This window comes from Podarcis pityusensis, assembly GCF_964106645.2.
Source record: "Podarcis pityusensis genome assembly, chromosome: 11".
In the NCBI taxonomy this organism is placed as follows: Eukaryota; Metazoa; Chordata; class Lepidosauria; order Squamata; family Lacertidae; genus Podarcis; species Podarcis pityusensis.
The window spans coordinates 9,439,244-9,463,259 of NC_138036.1; positions in this window are offsets into that span (position 1 = coordinate 9,439,244).

The window sequence follows — 24,016 nt, forward strand, 5'->3', positions numbered from 1 at the left end:
TGATATTGCAAGAGATTAGGGGGTCCGGAGCTCGCTTGGTTGCGTTCGATTGTTGAGTCAAGTTAGCCATATTGATTTGTATGCTGTTGGAGGGAGATTGGTCATAGTCCTGTTGCGCTGTGTATGTGATAAAGGGGAACCACACCGGGATGAAGGCGGCTGCCTCCTTTGCTTGTCCCCATGCTAGTTTATGTTTGATGCCTAACTTCTCTAGTAAGGTGGTTCCCCATACATTTTGGTACCAGTGGTCTATGCTCACTCCTGATAGGTCTTTCCAGTGTCTAGTGGCGATATTTCTAGCGGCTGAGAGTAAATGACTTATGAGTTCCTTACTCGTGTTTGTGTTTGTGTGTGTGTGTGTGTGTGTGTGTGTGTAGTCGTTGTCCTGCAAGCACTGGTGGACGAAGATTGGGGTGGGGGGAGCGGTCACCCTGGGTGCCATCCCAGAGGCGTGACATTGCAGCCACCACCACCACCCCTCGGGCCGCTCGCTGCTCACTGCACATGCCCTGGGACACATGCCGCTCGCTGTGCACCCCCAATGCACGCCACGCCCCCTGCGGGCCGCGGGCCCGTCACGGCTAAAAACTGGCTGCTGTTTCTTTAATGCTAAAAGAACTGAGTCAGCAGGAGTCAGTGGCCTACAATGACTCATGCACCCTTTCACCAAATTGTACCTGTATACAGTGGTACCTCGGGTTACATATGCTTCAGGTTACATACGCTTCAGGTTACAGACTCCACTAACCCAGAAATAGTTCCTTGGGTTAAGAACTTTGCTTCAGGATGAGAACAGAAATCGTGCTCTGGCGGCGCGGCAGCAGCAGGAGGCCCCATTAGCTAAAGCAGTGCTTCAGGTTAAGAACAGTTTCAGGTTAAGAACGGACCTCCGGAACGAATTAAGTACTTAACCCAAGGTACAGTGTATATAGAGTGGTCAATGTTAGTGTTGGGTGTGGGTTGGTTGGTTGGTTGGTTGGTTGGTGAAAGCTGGTAGTGTTGATGTGTGTACAGTTGGTCGTTTTGCAGATAAAGACTTTTAAGAATAAAAGCAGAAAATACTCTGCAAGGACACTCTTCCCGTGGACTCTTTTATGCTGACAAGGGTCCGAGGACCAGGCTGAGGAGACAAAGGAATACAGAACCTTTTCGTTTTCTAACACTGACAGGGCCATGCCCCCTGGGACACGCGCCATGCCCCCAGGATGCGCGCCAGCCACACACCCCGGATGTACACCATTCCCGGTGCTGGAGCAAATAGCTTTGTCACCGCCTGGAAAATACTGAATAGGGCTACCGTAAATTTCGCTCTATAAGACGCACATTTTCCCCTCCAAAAATTAAGGGAAAATGTGTGTGCGTCTTATGGAGCGAATGCAGGCTCCTTGGCTTCAGCGATAGCAATGCGAAGCCTCCGAAGTGCGGTAGGAGCGCTCCTGCCGCGCTCCGGAGGCTTCGGGTTCCTTTCGCTGAAGGGTAGGTGCCCCTTCAGCTAAGGTGCAGCTCCCCTTCAGCTAAGCGGGAGAAGAAATGGAAGGGGCTCCGTTTCTCCTGCCGCTTCGCTGAAGGTGCTGCGCAGAGAGGGGGAGAATTTATTTTTCTTGTTCTCCCCCTCTAAAACAAGGTGCGTCCTATGGTCAGGTGCCTCCTATAGAGCAAAAAATACGGTAGTTCTGGAGTTTTGACATTCCTGGCCTAAACGCAGCTGTGACTACGGGCCTACACAGAGCTTCTCCGTTGACCCTGATCTTGAGTCAGATGCTAAAATGGCTTCAACTCTGCTTTCCTCCGCTAAGGAAGTTAAATGGGCAGCCCCCTCTCTGTCAGCTGTACTCTTGCCAGCCTCACGCAAGCCATTCTCGCCGTGGCAAAGTGCCTGTTCCTTCCCTCAAGGAACGCACTGCTCCTTTGACAAGGCAGGGTAAAGACCCTCCAGGGTTCTTCGGGAACATCAATATGTTTTGTATTTAATGTGCTGGCTCGGTTACAGCAAATTAAAGAGAGCGGGCCTGCTAGAAGATAATGCGGCATGCCGGCTCCCTACTCCCTAGTCAAGTGGTACGCGCTGAAAATGAGACTCCAGTGTGGGGAAACAGCCTCGCTTTATGTCCCCCCGCAGTACCAGAAGAGGCATTAGGCAAAGCCCTGAGCCTTAATGGTACGCATCAGGAAAACATCTGAGCTTGGGCCTTCAATCACAAACGCTGCAGGATTTAAAAATGAATAAACTTCACATTGTGATTCTCTTATTTATCCTTTATGCAAATTTTCCCTAGGAGGACACATTATGTACGCTGCGTGGTGCGGCAGAGGCCCACATTAAGCTACGAGGGAGGCTCCGAGACGCTGTGGAAAAAAATACCGTGGGCCCCATCCACGGGGTTCGCCTATCAGTGTCGGGGAAAGAAAGAAAGAAAGAAAGAAAGAAAGAAAGAAAGAAAGAAAGAAAGAAAGAAAGAAAGAAAGAAAGAAAGAAAGTTGTGATCCAGTTATTAAAGCATCAACAGAGAAAGAAGGAAGGAACTCTCGTTCAGTTTCAGGGAATATGGTCCATTAAACAGAGTCACAACCAGAGGACTTAAGGCAGGCAGGTCATTTCCCAGTTCTCTTCCCATTGCCCTACGCTTGCCTTCAAAACCTCAAAGGGCAAGTCCTCTTGCTAGGCCCACTGAGCTCAGAAATGGACACTGCTTCTAGCTCTATATCCCTAGGTTTCCTCTGGAAGAGGGGCAGTCCACAGCTATCCTTAGTGTGCGATGCTGTGCTGTCAGGCTAGACTAGGTTGAACTTGAAAGCAGCTCCTGTTGGGACCAGACTCCAGCCTCTACCGCTCTAATTCGACTGGGTTTTGCTCATGCCAGAACTGGATTCTTGGTCTCCAGCCACCCAGCCCTGATACAAGCAAAGTGGTTTGTCCAATGGTGCTGTAGGACACTCTGAAGAAGAAGAAGAGTTTGGATTTGATATCCCGCTTTATCACTACCCGAAGGAGTCTCCAAGTGGCTCACAATCTCCTTTCCCTTCCTCCCCCCCAACAAACACTCTGTGAGGTGAGTGAGGCTGAGAGATTTCAGAGAAATGTGACTAGCCCAAAGTCACCCAGCAGCTGCATGTGGAGGACCGGGAAGCGAACCCGGTTCACCAGATTACGAGTCTACCGCTCTTAGCCACTACACCAACTGGCTCACCACACTCTGACGTTCTCACAGAATCATAGAACTGTTGGAAGAAGCCCAAAGGGTTTTCTAACCCAGCGCCTTGCAGTTCTTGCGGTTTAGCAATCAAGCCCTTTGCCCAGGGAACTCTGGGAATTGTAGCTCTTTGAGGAGGGAAAGGGTGTCTCCTAACAACTCTCAGCACCTTTAACAAAGTACAGCTCCCAGAATTCTTGGGGGGGGGGAGGGAGCCATGGTTGTTTAAAGCAGAATCATGGTGCTTTAAATGCATTGTGAGAATGTGGTCCCAGAATCCTTTGCAGTGTTAGGGGTTCCATGGCAGATGTGAGCAAGGGCTCGCACCTGCCAGTGAGTCCATTTTGGACAAGCTAGAAAGCTTGAGATAGGCTACTGCAATGCCACGGAAAAAGCAACTGTGAGTCTATTTCAGCCACTACCACAGAACTACTCAGTGGAGCAGGCAGTTTTTATAATTAGCCCCCCTGTCAATTTTATTTTTTCTATTGTTAGCGCAGGAAAATGAATGAAAGGGCAACCTAATAGAAGGGAGTTGCATCGTGTTCCTGACCAAGAGTCCCTCTTCCCGCTCTCCCCCTACTTGCCTTCCTCCTGCCCATCGCGAATGTTCATTATTAATATGTGGTCTCCTTGAACACACATTTACAGGAGTGCCAAGATCGCAAAGTAGCATCTGGCCCTCTCACAAGCGGGGAGGGGGGGAGAGAAGAGAGGTGAATGGTAATTCAGAGACGTAGCTACCATGTTAACCACTCAAAGCAACAACAACAACAAAAGATAGAAGGAGATTTGTTAAGCAGTGCTTTGTGGGCAGACAACCAGGCGGGTTCATAAATGCTTAATCACAAATCCGTCTTTTTAAAAATTACAACAGGTCAAGCCGTGAGCTCTCTGGACTCCAGATCGCAATTGCTGATGGGAGCTGTAGTCCCAAACATCTAGAAGCCTGCACGTCCCCCACCCTGGTCTACTGGTCTGGCTCAGTATAAAGCAGGCATAGGCAAACTCCGGCCCTCCAGATGTTTGGGACTACAATTCCCACCATCCCTGACCACTGGTCCTGTTAGCTAGGGATGATGGGAATTGCAATCCCAAACATCTGGAGGGCCGGAGTTTGCCTATGCCTGGCATAAAGCTACTTCCTATGTTACACTTCTCCCCCAGGTCAATAGCCAATCAGAGGAGGGAAGATTTCTTTCTAATTCCAAATAGGGCAATCGAGCCATTATAAGATGGAGGCTGCTTTTGGCAGTATGGTGCTGCAGCAGGTCCTTTTGCCTTAGTACCCTCCATCCCACCCTAGTTGGGTATGCTGTGGTACATCCCAACCCGATAGCCCAGTGACACCCCCCTGAAATAGTACAGTTGGTACCTACCTGAATGGTAGATTTTAGGAGGCTTTGCCGGGCTATTGAGACCTCACCCTAGTGGGCGTTGCAATGGTTTGTATCCAGATGTTTACGTATTTCCCTGTAGCCACCATCATTCACGAGTTTTTTCCTTATCGGGACATGAGTTTTCTATTATTATTTTTACTTCCCTGTGTTGTGTTGACTCCGATGAGCTTGGCGAGTACGTAAAACTGATCGGGAGCCAATCACGTCCCCTGAAGCGTTTTCCCTCCTGCCTCATCATCTGGGCGGAGCAAAACTTGAACACGATGACCAACACCTGTCCACAGGGTAAATGTTTCCTTGGGGAACAAAAGTGAGGAGGAATTAAAGAACCTTTTAATGAGGGTGAAAGAGGAGAGCGCAAAATATGGTTTGAAGCTCAACATCAAAAAAAGGAAGATCATGGCCACTGCTCCCATCACCTCCTGGCAAATAGAAGGGGAAGAAATGGAGGCAGTGAGAGATTTTACTTTCTTGGGCTCCATGAGGGTGACAGCAGCCACAAAATTAAAAGACGCCTGCTTCTTGGGAGAAGAGCAATGACAAACCTAGACAGCATCTTAAAAAGCAGAGACATCACCTTGCCAACAAAGGTCCATATAGTTAAAGCTATGGTTTTCCCAGTAGTGATGTACGGAAGTGAGAGCTGGACCAAAAAGAAGGCTGATCGCCGAAGAATTGATTCTTTTGAATTATGGTGCTGGAGGAGACTCTTGAGAGTCCCATGGACTGCAAGAAGATCAAACCTCTCCATTCTGAAGGAAATCAGCCCTGAGTGCTCACTGGAAGGACAGATCCTGAAGCTGAGGCTCCAATACTTTGGCCACCTCATGAGAAGAGAAGACTCCCTGGAAAAGACCCTGATGTTGGGAAAGATGGAGGGCACAAGGAGAAGGGGACGACAGAGGACGAGATGGTTGGACAGTGTTCTCGAAGCTACCAGCATGAGTTTGACTAAACTGCAGGAGGCAGTGGAAGACAGAAGTGCCTGGCGTGCTCTGGTCCATGGGGTCACGAAGAGTCGGACACGACTAAACGACTAAACAACATCAACACTTGCCATTCATCATCCTATTTCTAGAGTCCCACCTACAGGACGAACACATCACAGGAAAGGCTTGGCACTCTAGGCTTCTCACTGACATGCTCTCTCTGTGTGTGTATGTGTTCTCTCCCCCCCCCCCTTGGCAAGCATTCAAAAGTGCAGACACCGGCACCCCTCCGCCTGAAATGGGGTAAGTGCAGGGGCAGCTTTCCCGCTAGGTTCTTCCGAAGGTAGAAACTCTCCCTGGCGTTGATCGTATAAAGGTAAAGAAAGGAAAACCAGCTAGCAGCAATTGGGAAGATTTACAATCCCGCCAGCGCTCTGGGCACCTCGTAAAAGAGAATGCACAACCGTCAACTTCAGCAGTGCTAGCTGGAGACCAGGCTGCCAAGAACAAGCCTATGTCTAGGCAGAAAGCGGTGGGCTGCCTTTGCAGAGACGGTCAGTATAACTTAACCGGTGGTCTCCTCCCAGTGGTTATTACTAGAGTTTGGTCAGTAAGAAATTTACTGCAGAACACCCCAGCTGGGATCACCCCAGGTAAACCCAAGAATCTTTCTGCTTCAGGGTCCTGGCAGCAGCACTTACACTGGTGCAAAGCGGTCGGTATCCTGTTCCTACCTGCAATCCCTTGGCCTACCTTTCCCCAGGTTGTTGAGTTCACCTTGGCTTCTGGCAACAATGTCTTACCTGCACAAGAGGGTCCATTGATCATGTTAAGGCATAGGATACAGCCACCCCTCTGCACTACAGGCAATCCTGTTTTCTGGTGCACCTCCCCACCAAATCATTATCCCCCTTTTGCTTTAGGAGATTTTTAGGGTGCCAGACATGAGACCAGTCTTGCAATTGGGGATATCTTGCAATTGGGGATATCTTGCAATTGGGGATATCTTGCAATTGGGGATATCTTCAATCAGTGCTTATGAGTGGTGCTCTTCATCTGACCACTGTATCACACTTTATAAATACAGTGATACCTTGGATTACATACGCTTCAGGTTACAGACTCCACTAACCCAGAAATAGTACCTCAGGTTAAGAACTTTGCTTCAGGATGAGAACAGAAATCGTGCAGCAGCAGCGCGGCAGCAGCAGCAGCAGCAGGAGGCCCCATTAGCTAAAGTGGTACCTCAAGTTAAGAATAGTTTCAGGTTAAGAATGGACCTCTGGAACGAATTAAGTTCTTTTTTTTTTAAGAATAATTTTTTATTAACCGACCAATCACATCAAATCAAACCAAATTACATAAATTCCAAATTACACAGCCGAATTTTAAATTTTTGTTGGGGGTACCCATATTTCAAGTTCTGAAGGGATCCAATCAACTTCTTGCTTCTTACTGCTGTTTTAATGTCCACAAATCTAACCTTATGATGTTCACAGTACTATCCAGTCCTTTCTTATTATTTTTCCACATCTCTTGTTGTTATTTTCATATATTTTTCCTTTCTCTTTGTGACCTCTGATAGTCTCCGCAAGCTGGTTAGAACAGTTTGTAATCCTGCGTGGATTTTTTTTTTTTTATCCAGTAGCCATATCCAGACATTTTCCATATAACATCACTTCCATACATCAAAACAGTCTTAGCGTCATTAATCTTCACCAATCTGCCTCCTTTCTCAAAACCTCTGAGGAGATTCACTAGGAATGCAGTCTGAAAACAAATCTGTTCTTCCTCCCGGCTGTAAATCCTTTGGCAAGATGGCGACTCCGATTTAATTGCTGTGCCATTCCCAAAAGCTCTTATTGCTTCTCGGTCTCCATAAAGCATACTTTTGGTTAAAGTTTATCTCCACACAGACCTTAATCATCCTGCTTGGGTCAGTTCAACCGACGGTTCTAATGAGGAGGGGTTTTTGTAAATCACATAGAAGGAAAGTAAAAAAGGTTCCACCCCCCCATTCAGCCCCGTTGTCAACATACCCCGCCTTTGGTGTATCTTCATCGTAAAATATTCCTGTTTCTCCAGCCCGTCGTCTTCTTTCGCAGAGGTCACTTAAATTAGCAGACTTCACTCCCCTTCTTCACTTGAAATATGTGCATTTGCTTCTTTTGTAATTAATTATTCCAAATTGCTGCAACTAGTACGCGATCAGAGACAGCGTCCAGGAGAGCCGATGTCCACACGGGGGCATTCTGCCTAGGGCCTTCTTTCGAATTAGGGGGTGATTTATGGGCACAGCAGGCAAGGGCAGTGTTCCCCATTTCCTTGGGGCAACAAGGGAGGCTGCCTACTCCCATAACAGCCTCTTAATTACCCCGTGTGGGTCGGAGAGATGGTATTGTCGGCCATCTTCCAATGCGCTCCCTAGTGGCCCCCCCCGGAACGAATTAAGTTCTTAACCACATGTACCACTGTTAAGGCATGCAAAAAAATAATAATTATGAAATTATGTGTAATTGAGGGTTGTTTCAGTTATAGAGGTGCACTACAGCTGTAATCCTATTACGGATGTGGCCAATTTGTCCTGTTCACATTTTAATGAGAACCTGCTAATTCTCCCTTTCCAAACCAAAATGTGTCACGAAGCGCAGCTGTGTTTTGAAATTTGCACTGCTCCAAATTTCGTGACATGAAAGTTCTCTGACTAAAAAATGCGTACAAAAAAAATGTGAATATGGGGGGAGGTTGCACACAAATTTGCATGTGTTAGTGGAAACAACGTAGGGAAATGATTATATTAGAGAGAATTGCTTGAAAAAAACGCACATCTTAGGCAAAATTGCACATGTATGAGGAGCTACGTGCATCAAAAGGCATACAAACTTCCATGCAAACCTTTTTTAAAAATATGGAAACTGATTCAGAAATGGGATGAACTGATCTTAAACCAGGAAAAAAAGAAACTGAGAAAAACTGAAATTGACAGATTCATCCATTTGGAAAAATCCTATATACACTTACTTTCTCTCCCTAGAGAGTCTCGCTTAGCATCAGGTTATGTTTTTCTAGTTCCAGACAAATGCCTTTTTATTTGTTCAGACCTTTTCACCTGACTAAATCTCTGTTAGATCTGTTTCAGCTATTAATCTTTTACTTTGTTTTAATCCTGTCTTTTAAAATAAGGACGTGTTTTAGATTTTTCTTTGTTCTGTTTTCTGTCCGTTTCAGTGCTTGTGTCATTTGTTTATTCCTTGTTGCAAGTTGCTTTGAGTTACTTTGGCAAGAAGCCACAAGCCTCCCTCACTGGTCACTGATGGCCCTGTTGAAGACCATGAGCTTCAAGTCAGACTGGTGAATCCTCAAGGTTATACTTTGTCCTTTCCAGGCTAGGTCCCTGACTCACATTATTCTAGCTTCAGTGCAGCCATTACAGTGGAGATGTACCAGGAGAAGCTTGTAATGTCTCTGTAGCACAGAACTTTCCCAACTTTTCACGCTGGTGACAAACTTTTTAGACTTGCATCATTTCGCAATACACTAATTCAGTTTTACTAGCAAACCGGAGGTTAAATTAACCCCTTTCCAGCCCCGGGAGGAACGCAGGAAACGTTCACATGACACACACACTGCAGCCAACACAATAATAAATAATAATAATGATGAGGATGATGAGGATGATGATAATTTAGGGACATGGTTGACGCTGTGGGTTAAACCACAGAGCCTAGGACTTGCCGATCAGAAGGTTGGTGGTTCGAATTCCCGTGACATGGTGAGCTCCTGTTGCTCGGTCCCTGCTCCTGCCAACCTAGCAGTTCGAAAGCACATCAAAGTGCAAGTAGATAAATAGGTACCGCTCCAGCGGGAAGGTAAACAGCGTTTCCGTGAGCTGCTCTGGTTCGCCAGAAGCGGCTTTGTCATGCTGGCCACATGACCCAGAAGCTGTCTACGAACAAACGCCAGCTCCCTCGGCCTATAGAGTGAGATGAGCACACAACCCCAGAGTCGGTCACGACTGGACATAATGGTCAGGGGTACCTTTTAATAATAACTTATCATTTATACCCCACCCACCTGGCTGGGCCTCCCCAGCCACTCTGGAATGCTCCCAACCAAATGTTAAAAAAACAATACAGCATTAAACATTAAAAACTTCCCTAAACAGGGCTGCCTTCAGATGTCTTTTAAAAGTCAGATAGTTGCTTATTTCCTTGACATCTGCTGGGAGGGCGTTCCACAGGGCAGGCGCCACTACCAAGAAGGCCCTCTGCCTGGTTCCCTGTAACTTCACTTCTCGCAGTGAGGGAACCACCAGAAGGTCCTTGGCGCTGGACCTCAGTGTCCGGGCTGAATGTGTTGCGACACACGGTTTGGAAAGCTCTGCTGTAGTGTCTCAAACTGTATTGGCTCCAGCTTTTGGGAGGTCCTTTGGCACCTCCTGAGTAGCCCCACTAAATTTCTTTGGCTGCTCCCCCATTGGCTCCCCATGTTCCTTTCGGTCCCATCAGAGCCACAGCCCAGAGGAAGAAGACAATGGAACCTGGTGCTTTTCATCCTCGTCCTTCTCACTGCTCGCACACTGCAAGATGGCAAGTGAATAGACAGAAATGGCAATGTTGGGTCAGGGAGCATGACAACGCTGACTCCTTGTGCTGGTTGTGGTCCAAAAGCATCCTCAGAATAAGCACAAAGTGTCTGAGGCCAAAGGCACCTGGCACCAAATAAGTGGATCTGGCAGAATTTTATATGTTAAAAATATTGGGCATAATCCAGCCGAAGTTAAGTACTTTCAACCTGCATTGATTTCAGTGGGGGAGCCGAACACATGTTTAAGTTTCTTAGTAAAATCAATAGGCCTTAAAAGTGTTTAACTCTGGCCGAGCCTTCCTCCGATGTCTGCTCCTGGCCTACCCAATCCCAGTTTTCAAATGTGCACATGGACCTCATGGAACACAATAGCAATTGCTATTTGAATTATAGGAATCATTCTGAAATTGTCATCTGTAAACATTAGACTTTTATGCAAATCTGTGCCCTCATGTGCCCCACATTCAGCAACCCATAACTCACCACCCTGCAATCCACAAATACCTAAACTGAGCGGTTGGTAAAATTATGGGATGCATTTGTCCTAAGTGAACCAGTGTGGGCTCGGAGGGTGAAACAGGGAGGATAGAATGAAAATTGCTTTGTTTTATACGGTATTAGAAAGCAAGACAAGTTCAGGCAGTATGGAATCTATTTCCTTTGTTACAGTGGTCACTTTTGGTGTGTTCCTTTCCCCCCCTTTAAAAACAAGTGAGTGGAGAACTGAGTAAGAATCCATCCATCCTGTTTGATCACCTCTAGTGTTGAAGTCCAGTCAAGCCCTGTAAACTGTCTGGTTGTGGAATACAGTGGTACCTCTGGTTGCAAACGGGATCCGTTCCGGAGGCCTGTTCGCAACACGAGAAGAGTTCAACCAGCAGTGGCGCGTCTGTGCACGTGCCGGTTGCTATTGGCCGCTTCTGTGCATGCGTGTGACATCATTTTGCGCTTCTGTGCATGCGCGAGCGACGAAGCCCAGAAGTAATCCTTTCCAGTACTTCCGCGGGACGTAACCTGAAAGAACGTAACATGAAGCGGACGTAACATGAGGTATGACTGTAATACAAGAGCCACATGCTTTGAGCTTCCTTCAGGAAGAGCAGAATGCAATGAAATTACTTTTAATAATAACAATGACCAGTGCCGCCACTCTGTGAGTATCTTGCTAGTTGGCAATGTCTTCAGCAAAAGCTTTGCAGCCAAGCAATTGGCACCTATGAAAGAAAGAGCAGAGTTACGGATGGTCAAAAAGTAGGGCAGGGGAAAGGAATGCACTTACTTGCAAGCAGGGATGGGACTCAGTTTAGTTTCATATTTAAAGGTGGACTTACTCAATGCACACATTCCAAAACAATACACCAACCGTCAATCTTCCAAATTCGCACTTCTCTGAATTTTGCAATGCACCTCTCTGGACAGTTAATGTGTACCAAAAAAACCATATATCAGGGTAAAATGTGCATAGAAATGCATATATTTGTGAAAACGATGCACACAAATGCATTTGAGTAGGGGGAAATGCAAAAAAGTGTTTATTGGGAGAAATTTGCCCTACAATGCTGCAGAATTTTCAAGCAGATTGTGGGGTTGTTTTTTTAAAAAAAGAACAATAAAAATAAATTACAAACTGATTTTTGAAATTTAGAATACCACACTTAATGACCAGGGGGGTGGGGATGACAAACTGGGTGAAACCAAAACTGACAAATTATTCCATTCCTACTTGCGAGTAAGAGTGCAAGTTTGGACCTAAGACCCTCTGCACCAACCTAGTTTCATAATTTGCTGTACAGTGGTACCTCTGGTTACGTACTTAATTCATTCCAGAGGTCCGTTCTTAACCTGAAAGTGTTCTTAACCTGAAGCACCGCTTCAGCTAATGGGGCCTCCTGCTGCCGCCGCACCGCCGGAGCACGATTTCTGTTCTCATCCTGAAGCAAAGTTCTTAACCCAAGGTACTATTTCTGGGTTAGCGGAGTCTGTAACCTGAAGCATATGTAACCTGAAGTGTATGTAACCCAAGGTATCACTGTATTCCAAGCTGAACCAGCCTTGTACCAGAATGAGCCATTGCTGCTGTTGTGGGACTCTGAGGGTGGGGTGGCCTGGTGTGTCCTAGCACTTCAAATCAAAGGGCTCCCTGCTCTGCCTCTTCCGCTGAGAAATGTGTCCTCCGGACCCTTGGCGCACAGAACATAAGGCATTTATTTCCTGCATTGTTAGAAACTACCGCCGCCTCCCAATCACACCGACACAAAGGAGTTCACTCCACAGCACATTTTGCCCCTGAGCAAACACGCTTCCCCATTCAAGAAATGATCTCCTACTGTTTCCCATAAGAGCGTGAGGCAGCCTGGAGAAATAGAATAAAGCTGCGTTAAACACAACAGCCCCATTCCAACAATTGAAACAAACGAGGGTGTGTGGCTGCTGAGCCGCGCTGCCTCTCGAAAGGGTATGTTAATGCCTGCATTAGGCATTAATTCTGCTTTTCGTCACCCCTCCTACTTCCCCCTCCCATTCTCGCCAGGGCATTATATGCTCCACGAAGCATCTATTTCGTCTTACCATTGCAATGTTTTGCTAACGTTGGGGCTATTGTCGTTGAGAGGGGCCTTTGCATACTCTTCGGCATGTCATCTGTCACTGGTCATGGTACATTCAAGACACTGCGGATGCTTTGACAAGTCGTCCAGAGAAGCTAGTCCATCACGTCTGGCTAATGGTCGGTGGTGTAATAGGACACCAAGTTGGAAGGCTGGAGCCCACTCGGCAGGTCCAATTTCTTAGGCTATTTACATTCAGTTTCCCCCACCGCCGTGAAAAGAAATCTAAGCAAGATGATAATAATAATGTTCCAAATTTAGGATGATAGTTCTTTAGAGAATTACACTGTGTATCATACTTTTAAAGCACGCACACCCCACCCCCACTCCAAATCCTGGGAAGTGTAGTTAACCCCCCCCGAAAGCTACAATTCCCAGCACCCCTAAACAAGCTACAGTTGTCGTGTTTCTTTTTTTGTGTGTGTTTTAAATATATGGTGTGTATCATGAGGATTGGGACAGCCACCATTTCTGATGGTACATAACTTGCTTTTCTGCCTTGATCCACTCTGGATTCTGGTCAAGTAGGCTCTCCAGGCTTTGAGGGAGCTTCAAACATTTGTTTGAACAGTGACAAAAGCATTGCAGAGAACCAGGAGATTCCAACTCAAAATCAGGAAGAACTTACTGATGGTAAGAGCTGTTTGACAATGGAACAGGCTCCCTCAGGGGGTTGTGGACTCCCCTTCCTTGGAGGTTTGTAAGCAGAGATTGGATGGCCATCTGTCATGGATGCTTTAGTTGAGATTCCTGCATTGCAGGGGGTTGGACTAGATGACCCACAGGGTCCCTTCCAATTCTATGATTCTACATGTGCTGGGCCTGGGGGTAACCCGAGTAACACGGTCGAGGCCCAGTCCCGAATCCAAGGGTTCCGTGAGGAGTCAGTCTGACAGGGCCAAAGCAGGACACGAGGCAGGAAACCAGGCAAGGACAGGTACAGGATCACAGGCAAGTTCTGGCAAACAGCAATGTTGCTCCCGCAACCTGGGGCAGGGTCTAGCAGCCTTTTATCTCTGTCAGGGTAACAGCCGGTCCTGATCCCCTGGTGACTCACCTCCCTGTCTTGCCCGAAGGCGAGCACTCCTCCTGCGAGTACTCAGGTCTCTCCTTCTCTCAGACCTTAGTCTCTGCAGCTCAGGAGACATCGGTGGGTTACTAGACCCAGGGGCCGCCTCAGCCTCCCCTGACCCAACCAGTAGTGGAGCCGCTGTAAGTGATGGCTCAGTTGAAGGCAACGAGGTTATCCCCCCATCTGGAGCCAGGGCAGGCTCAGGCCCCTGACTCGGCCCAGCTGGTGCTTGTTGCAGGGGAACCTGTGCAGACTGGGGCTCTTCAGAATCAGGCCCCATACTAGGTTCAGCTGCTGCCTGGGGCAAAGGATCCAGTGCAGACTGAGACTCCTCTGGCTCCGAGTCTGAGTCCGAGTCCCGGGCCATCACACTACGTTTGCTTTGGGAGGGAGGAAACTCTTGCTTGCACCAATGGGAGATATTCTTCCCAATGCAAAGGGATTTCCCTTAGGCCATCAGCAAAGTAGAAAAGGGTAGATTTCCTTCTGTATGCCCTACTGCAGTCCTCATAATTATCTCTCTCACACACATTTGATGCAACCTGCAATTTTTAGAAGCCTTCGCATTAATTGCAAAGGTGCAAAGTCCAGAGACAACCAACAACTTTACATCCCCAAACAAGGGTTTTAGCCTTGCAGTTGTTTTGAATGGGACTGATAAGAGTTGCCGTCAAAAACATCTGGAGGGCACGAGGTTGAGGAAAGCTGGTGTGATAAAAAATACAAAATCTCTGTTAGCTTCAGTGACATGAGATTGGCAAGAGGCTTCCTGGTCTGTGAATATTAGTCTTGAACATGGTGTGAGAAGTTCCTGCACTCAGAGCTCATGAAATTGAGGCACTGAAGGATAGGAGACACCCACTTATGGTGATAGGGAGGAGCTTCAGATTCATGGTGCAGTGTATCCTCTACACTCAGAAGGTCCCAGGCTCAGTCCTTGGCATACACAGTTAAAAGATCTCAGGGAGCAATGCTAGGATAGGCCTGTACCCCAAATCCTGGAGAGTTATCAAAGTAGACAATGGCAAGAGAGGTGGACCTACAGTTGGAACTAGGGTAGGACAGTTTCATATGTTTGTGTTATCAGGTTAAACCAGCTGAGGTTCATGACATACATCTGGGCTGAAAATAATAATAATAATAATATAATAATAATATTTTTTTTATTTATATCCCGCCCATCTGGCTGGGCTTCCCCAGCCACTCTGGTCGGCTTCCAACAAAATATTAAAATACCGTAATCCATCAAACATTAAAAGCTTCCCTAAATAGGGCTGCCTTCAGATGTCTTCTAAAAGTCTGGTAGTTGTTGTTCTCTTTGAAATCTGGTGGGAGGGCGTTCCACAGGGCGGGTGCTACCACCGAGAAGGCCCTCTGCCTGGTTCCCTGTAACTTCGCTTCTCGCAGCAAGGGAACTGCCAGAAGGCCCTCGGCGCTGGACCTCAGTGTCCGGGCAGAACGATGGGGGGTGGAGACGCTCCTGCAGAACTCCAAATACATACTCCCATCGTCTTTGCTGGCTGGGGCTGCTGGGAGCTGGAGTGCAGCAACATCTAGAAAGCATCAGGTTCCCGGTCCTTCACTTCTGCCATCTCAGGCTGCCTAGCATTACATGTGGCTTTTAGCAAAGATGATCCCCAATGGAATGTGAGTGTTATGCATAAAATCCCAGTTTATGGTCTCTGTGTGTGTGTGCCTGTGCCTGTGTGTGTGTGTGTGTGTGTGTGTTGCGTGATATATAAAATCTCAGCTTGACACCAAAGGGCACCAAATGATATTTTCCTTTCTCAGTGTGTTCTCGATTCCCATTGATACTAATGGGACTTGCATGCCAGTATCAAGGGGAGAAAAGACCCCTAAGGTCTCACAAAATATGCAGATGACTGGTTTTTAATGAATGCAAAATGTAAAACAAAGGAAGTATCGCCGCTGAGTGGCTCATGCATAATAAAAAAATCCAGTGTGGTTTTTTTTAGAAAAAAAGAAGGAACACATTAACAACAAAAAAAATCTCATGGCTTCAACTGTCCTTAATACGTAACGGGCAATTGAGAACAGCAGGCTGCCCAGAACCCACATCATCAAATCGCAAATACATTTTGGAAAGATGTGGCCATCAAGATTCTCATCTGCTGCCCCACCAGGTTATGGGGGAAATATCCAAGCTTTCCCATGTATGTTCTGCTCTGTATGCTGGAATAGGCAAAAGGGACATAGTCCTGTAAGCATGCTCCTTCACTCAGCAAAATGGCTCCATCTTCCTAGTTTTACTCTCTGGGAGTTGTTGGGAGAGCCCTATTTGTCTTGTGGAGCTACAAGTCCCAGAGTGGTGTAACAGAGTGCTTTTTTTTCTAATGGACTAGGGGGACTAGGCTAGTTCCCTAAATGTTCCCAGTAAAATAGAGTATTAAAGTATTAAAGCTGGGCTCCTCTTTCCCAAAGCCCTGGAGGTTTCTGTTTGGCTTAGGAAGGGAGGCGTGATGCTCTGACAGGGTCCAAGAGCCCTCCTGCCACCTGGGAAGGAGGCAAGAGGCCTCCAACATCCTGTCAGAGACCAGGCATCTCCTTCTCAAAGCCCAAGAAGCTTCTGCCCGGCTTTGGGAGGGAGGCACGATGCTCACACACATGACATCACTCCCTTCCCAATCATCCTCGCGAGCTGGTGCCTCTGATCCTAACTGTTCCCCTATGAAAAATTTCACCACATGTCACTGGTTAGGACGTGGCCTTCACTTCGTGGATTTTTGTTTCATGCCCCCTCCTGCTAGCCGCTTCCAGCTTTGGTCCATGTGACATGCCAACAGCTCCACAGCAGAATGGATGCATTGTGTGTAGAAGGGCAGTATCCGTGCCTGGCACCTCAATTTTTTTTTTTTTTTAATAATTTTTTATTAAGGTTTTAAACAAAGAAAAAAGAAAAACAACACACACCAAAAAAAAAAACAATACAAAATTTAACAATAAAAACACAAAACATAACAATTAAAAACAAACTCTCTTTACCATTCCCAATTTTAAATTACTTATTTTCTGGACTTCCTCATACCTCCCTCTTTTGTATTCCAATCTGCATTATTTGTCCAGCAGTTTCTTTTCCACTTTTTTAAACCCAATCTTTAATTTAATAAAATATTAAAATATATAGCTTCAACTTTTTTAAACATAATCCTTGTTCTTAATGTCATATACCTTTAAATTTTTCCCTTTTATTATCAAATTTCCATTTCTTTAAACATCTTTAATCTTGATCTTTAATCTTAATCTATCCTTAACTTTAACCTGTACAGCTGGAAACCACTTATTTTCAATCCAACATCACTCTAACATTCCTTAATTTTGCAGTGTTTCTGAAGATAGTCTTTGAATTTCTTCCAGTCTTCCTCCATCAACTCTTCTCCCTGGTCACGGATTCTGCCAGTCATTTCCGCCAATTCCATATAGTCCATAAGTTTCATCTGCCATTCCTCCAGCGTGGGAAGTTCTTGTGTCTTCCAATACTTTGCGATGAGTATTCTTGCTGTTGTTGTTGCATACATAAAGAAAGTTCTATCCTTTTTTAACACCATTTGGCCCACTATGCCCAGGAGAAAGGCCTCTGGTTTCTTGGGGAAGGTATACTTAAATACCTTTTTTAATTCATTATATATCATTTCCCAGAAAGCCTTAATCTTTGGGCACGTCCACCAAAGGTGAAAAAATGTACCTTCAGTTTCTTTACATTTCCAACATTTGTTATCGGGCAAGTGATAGATTTTCGCAAGCTTGACTGGGGTTATGTACCACCTGTATATCATTTTCATAATATTCTCTCTTAAGGCATTACATGCCGTAAATTTCATACCAGTGGTCCATAACTGTTCCCAGTCAGCAAACATAATGTTATGTCCTACGTCCTGTGCCCATTTAATCATAGCCGATTTTACCGTTTCATCTTGAGTATTCCATTTCAGCAGCAAGTTATACATTCTTGACAGATTCTTAGTATTGGGTTCTAACAATTCTGTTTCTAATTTTGATTTTTCCACCTGGAAGCCAATTTTCCTGTCTCTCAAATTAAAGAGTTTGGAACAAGATGCACACATCTCCTGGTATGCCCAGCAGAGGACCTTAAGGTCCACAAATAACAACACTTTGGAGGTCCCGAGCCTCAAGGAGGTTAGATTGGTCTCAACTAGGGTCAGGGCCTTTTCAGCACTGGCCTCGACATGGTGGAACGTTCTGACACAAGAGACTAGGGCCCTGCGGGACTTGACATCTTCCCGCAGGGCCTGCAAGACAGAGCTGTTCCACCTGGCCTTTGGCTTGGACTCAGTCTGGCCCTCATGTTTCCCTCCCCTTATGGTCTTGATTTATCAGCTATTTTAAAATGAGGCTGCATTTTAAATTGCATTTTAACCTGTATTTTAAATTGGTTCCCCCCCCCCCCTCTTTTCCCCCTATTACGTTTTTACTGTGATCTTATTGGTGTTAGCCGCCCTGAGCCCGGCTCTGGCCAGGGAGGGCGGGGTATAAATAAAAATTATTATTATTATTATTATTATTATTATTATTATTATTTGCTACACATTCCCTAAACGTACACAATTTTGTACGTTTTGATCCGTCAGAACCACATCGCTAAATTCAGAGAGGCGTGAATTTTGAAGGATGGTCGCAGTTCGTCTATTTCTTTGAGAAACAAAAATCAGCGAGGTTTGTATTACAATATGAAATGGGCCAAATTCCTTCCATCCCTGACTTAACAGAACAAAAAGGGTACATGAAGCCATGTGCGTGTCGGTGGTTACATTAAAAACAGCCGTTATGAGCCGCAGCACAGAGTTGCATCTCCCTGCCCCCACCCTCACTAAAAAGCAGGCTCTTACTTCTAAAATGAAAAGTGGGGGGGGGGGGGAGGCAACGGGATGGAAGATGCAATCCCCACCAGGCTGCGGAGGAAAAGCTGAAAAGCACGCCATAAATGACATTAGTGTGCTAGCAGGGGCATGTGTGACAATAACTTTTAAAATAAATGAGCTGCTGCAGAATAAAGTACCTTGCCGCAAAATGTACATGGGGGAGATGGAAAGTAAATTAAAAAAAGAAAAGCAAAACAGCAACGGATTACGGCAACATCTGTATATTAACACCATCAGAAATGAAAACAGGCTCATGCTAACATTACAGCATGCAAAGATATGACAACACTGTAATCCAGTTGAGATCTTGCATTGTTAAGGGGATGGTGTTGTTGTCATTTAGTCATGTCCGACTCTTCGTGACCCCCTGGACCAGAGCACGCCAGGCACTCTTGTCTTCCACTGCCTCCCGCAGTTTGGTCAAACTCATGCTGGTAGCTTTGAGAACACTGTCCAACCATCTCGTCCTCTGTCGTCCCCTTCTCCTTGGCCCTTCATCTTTCCCAACATCAGGGTCTTTTCCAGGGAGTCTTCTCTTCTCATGAGGTGGCCAGAGTATTGGAACCTCAGCTTCAGAATCTGTCCTTCCAGTGAGCACTCAGGGCTGATTTCCTTAAGAATGGATAGGTTTGATCTTCTTGCAGTCTGTGGGACTCTCAAGAGTCTCCTCCAGCACCATAATTCAAAAGCATCAAAGGGATGGTAGAAAACTAAAATCTGGTTCTTTTCCTCACTGGTTAAGCAGTTTGGTGATGGTGAGATGCAGAGATGCCCTTCTGAGACTGGCTGTGTCACTGCTTATCTGGATGGCACTGTAAGGGGTGAGGTCTGGGACATGACTGCTGTGGCTGGAGTACTGCTGCCCTACTGGCACTGCTGCCACACAGACACACACACCCCGTCCAGCTTTCCCTCAGGTAAGCATCAGTGTGGCAAGGGAAGCTCAATGGCGGCACCCGATCATGTACGTCACTAGTACGGTGAAGCTGCTGTTCAAATCCTGACTCAGCTATAAAGCACACTGCGTGGACCTTGGGTGATGTCTCTGCTTTTTAAGATGCTGTCTAGGTTTGTCATCACTTTTCTCCCAAGAAGCAGCCATCTTTTAATTTCGTGACTCCTGTCACCATATGCAGTCATCATGGAGCCCAAGAAAGTGAAATCTCTCACTGCCTCCATTTAATCCCCTTCTTCTTTTTTTTAAGGATACTATTTTCTTGTTTCTGTTTTGGTGTACCAGAGATTTTAAATATCAAACAGCTTAGAAAATAAATAAGTGCATTAACATATGTGAATTTTATGCAAACCAGCCTGGTCTTCACTTTTGGCAATGAATTTTCTCTTTTTTGGGTGGTGGCACATAACTGGCCACCTTACTTGCAGCTGCTTTTTAAAAAAAGAAAGGAGGAGATCCTTATAGCTGAATTCCCCACATCAAGTCCCACTGCTCCATCCACTGAAGTGATAAAGATGGAACGTAAGGGAAGAGATGGCCTGATAAGCATATTGGGACCAACCGTTTATTAGGCAACTGGGATTCAGCAAAGCTGCCCTTTCTCGCTCTTCCTTCATCTCCATCAAATATTACGCATGCAATATGGGACTGGAGGCAGAGCTGAATTTCCTCCCCATCCATAAATGGACATTTCCTGGCAATTGCTCCATCTTTTCTCAGTGGTCTACCACTCCAGTTAGAAACAATTTTTTTAAAAAAACTGTCCTAAAAATAAGTGAAAATCTTTCATCCCTCCCCACCCTCCCTTTCTCTAATTGCTCCCCTTTCTAAGCCCTCGATTTGGAAGGGGATCGCAAAGTTTCCTCTGCCGGAGCGTTGGGTATACATGATTCAATTAACCTTGCAGGTAGCTGTGGAAGTTGGTAATGCAGGAGATCCTTTTGTTAATTGGCAGCCTGACACAGGCAATTAAGCTTGATCAGATGAAGAGGGCGTCAGGGACATCGTTAGCATATGGTACTGAAGGCTTTGCGGTGTGTAAAAGTTGTTTAATTTCTGACGAGGAAGAAAGGGCGGAGGGAGAAGGGGGGCTGGAAGGCGGAGCAAGAGAGGCCTTCTTCCATTGCCAGTATTATGGTTGCCAGTGCTAAATGTTTCGCCTGTGTTTGGGCTCTGCTTTGGTCTCTTTTTTAATAGCAGAGGTCGTGCCCTGTTGTTGGGAATCCCTGGGGATTTCCCGCTTGACCATACTGACCACTGGGTGCAGATTCTGGCTAGGGCCACAGAGCAATCCTTTGCGTGGTGATTCCCGCCTTCCACCAGTTGGAATAAATAAAGACACAGGACACCATAATTTTAGCTTAATGGGCAAAAATTGGCCACAACTTTATTGGTTACAGGTAAGAGTGGTATTGGCTTAGGCATTGGTCCTATCAGACTATCCGGCTTCAGCCTGTTAGCATGAAAACCGGAAAGGGTTAACACCAGCAGGGGGAGCCCTGCCTTAAATGACCCAGGCCTTGCCCCTGGAGCCAGCCAATTGGCTGGCTCTGGGTCTGACATGGCCCGAGGATTCCCCTGGTTGTGCGGGGCTGGAGCCAGCCACCGCGTGATCTGTTGGGGGGCGTGAGCCCGCAACACCACTTCCTCTTGATATCGGAAGTGGCTTTGTAGAAAGTTCCGTCAAAGGTGTTTTGGGGGTTTGTTTGCTTGTTGCTGTGCTTGTTCCTTTGCCCAAGGAACCAGGTACAAGCTTTGCATGACGCTCCAGCACAATGCAAAGGATTCTGGGGAATGGAAGAGGGAGGGAGGGAGGTGCCACTTCTATAAATACAGTCGTACCTCTGGTTGAAGTTGCTTCAGGTTGAGCGCTTTCAGGTTGCATTCCGCAGCCACCCGGAAGTAACGGAACGCGTTACTTCCGGGTTTTGCATCTCGGGCATGCGCAGAAGTGGCGAATCTCAACCTGTGCATGCGCAGACACGGGTTGCGTTCTGCTCTGGATGTGAACGGGGCTCTGGAACGGATCCCGTTCGCATCCAGAGGTACCACTGTACAGAAATGAGATGCTCTCTGATCTGCACCTCTTAGATTAATATGTGGATTGGAACACGTTGATCTTTTGGATGTTACACTTGGATTTTTAAGATGCATTTCTTGGCGTGAGCATGAGAGAGCAAAGGAGGAGCCTGCTGGATCAGGCCAACGGCCCACCTGGTCCAGCATCCTGTTCTCACAGTGAGCAACCAGATAGTAGGAAGCAGGGAAAGAATATCGAGACTCAAGCAGGCCAGAAGAAGTGGCTAGCCAAATAGACTGGAGCCATTGCCGCTCTGCCCCCTAGTGGGGTAGCTATTAAAGGTAAAGGGAAAAGGGACACAGGAAAAGGTACTATGATACATATATGGTGAAATTGTTTAAACATCAAACAATTTTGGGACATAATATATAATGAAATGAAAAAAATGTTTAGATACTCATTTAGGAAAACACCAGAAGGTTTTCTATTGGGAATAGTACCAGGAAGTCTAAAGAAAGAAGACAAGACATTATATTTATACGCAACAGTAGCAGCAAGGCTATTGATTGCGAAAAACTGGAAAAGTGGTATAATACCGACAAAAACAGAGTGGCTTGCCAAATTATTGGAGTATTACAATATATCCAAAACAATGTAAGAAATTGGAAGGATTTCAAAAGAAAATATAGATAGGGACTGGAAGGTGTTTAAAAGATACTTGCAAAATCATAGCAAAAAATCAGAACTCCTATTAGAATAAACAAGTTCCGTTTCAAATACTGAAATATCAAATAAGATGGATAACAATGTGTAATAGAAAAAGAAGTATGAAATTAGGCTAAAGGTGTGTGAAAGAAAGTAATAGAAGTGGAAAGAAATTGTAATTGAGTAGATTGGAAGTCAAACACAAAGGTGGGGGTGAGGGGTGGTGGATGGTGATGGGGAAAGGAATTATTTGTGGGATTGAGTGTAAGTATGTTTGAACACTTTTAAGGATTGTATGAAATGTATGTTTGTATGCTTGTATATGTGTATTAATGATGAACTATTTTAACAATAAAAACTTATTAAAATAAATTAAAATAAAAAATAAAGGTAAAGGTAAAGGGACCCCTAACCATTAGGTCCAGTTGTGGCCGACTCTGGGGTTGTGGTGCTCATCTCGCTTTACTGGCCAAGGGAGCCGGCGTACAGCTTCCGGGTCATGTGGCCAGCATGACTAAGCCGCTTCGGGCGAACCAGAGCAGCGCACGGAAACGCCGTTTACCTTCTCGCCGGAGCAGTACCTATTTATCTACTTGCACTTTGACGTGCTTTCGAACTGCTAGGTTGGCAGGAGCTGGGACTGAGCAATGGGAGAACCACCGACCTTTTGGTCGGCAAGTCCTAGGTTCTGTAGTTTAACCCACAGCACCACCCACGTCCCAACTTTGAGTAGGTACCAGTATAAATATAGGGTTGTTTTTTAAAAAAAAAAAAAAATTGCTATTATTACTGTCCCTGGAAAATAGGGACAGTAAAATTATTGTCCCTGAAAAATAGGGACAGGAAAAAATACTGTCCCTGGAAAACAGGGACAGGAAAATTATTGCTATTATTACTGTCCCTGGACAGCTTGGTGCCCCGTGCAGGGGAACTGCATGCACCTGCCTAACTGTGATGCTGACGAGAGATTCCATCAATGGAAGGCAGAATGAAACATGTCTGCTCTCAGTTCAGTTCCACCAGGCTTTCCTTGCTCCTGGGAGCTCATTTTCTTGCGAGCTGGTAATGGAAGTGAGATGTGAATTGCTCCTGCCTTTGTACACTTTCGGTGGCTTTAAAAGGAATTGCTTTATAATGTTTTATGCTATTTTGCAGGGTTGTAGCCTCATGGTAAGCTGCTTTGACCACCATGTGAGGGGAAATGTGTTGTAAATTTAAATACATACCCTTTGACCTGCTCTGGAAGATCCAGCTGGTGTAAAAATTTGCAGCTATGCTGTTGATGGGGACAGACTATTGCCAGCATTTAACACGGCTGCTTAGAAGCTCACACTGGCTGTGCTACTAGGTCAGATTCGAAGTTCTTGTATTACTTTACAACATCCTTAGCAACTTGGGTCCAGAACATCTTAGGGACTGCCTGATTGCTTATATTCCTGTCCACTCACTGAGGACTTTAGGGTGTATGTATGTGTCTGTTGCTAGTCCCGCCATGGCTCAGATGCACACTTCCTTCGATTACAGTGGCACCTCTAGTAACAAACTTAATTCGTTCTGGAAGTCAGTTCTTAACCTGAAACTGTCCTTAACTAGAGGCGTGCTTTCGCTAATGGGGCCTCTTGCTGCCACTGCGCCGCTGGCACACAATTTCTG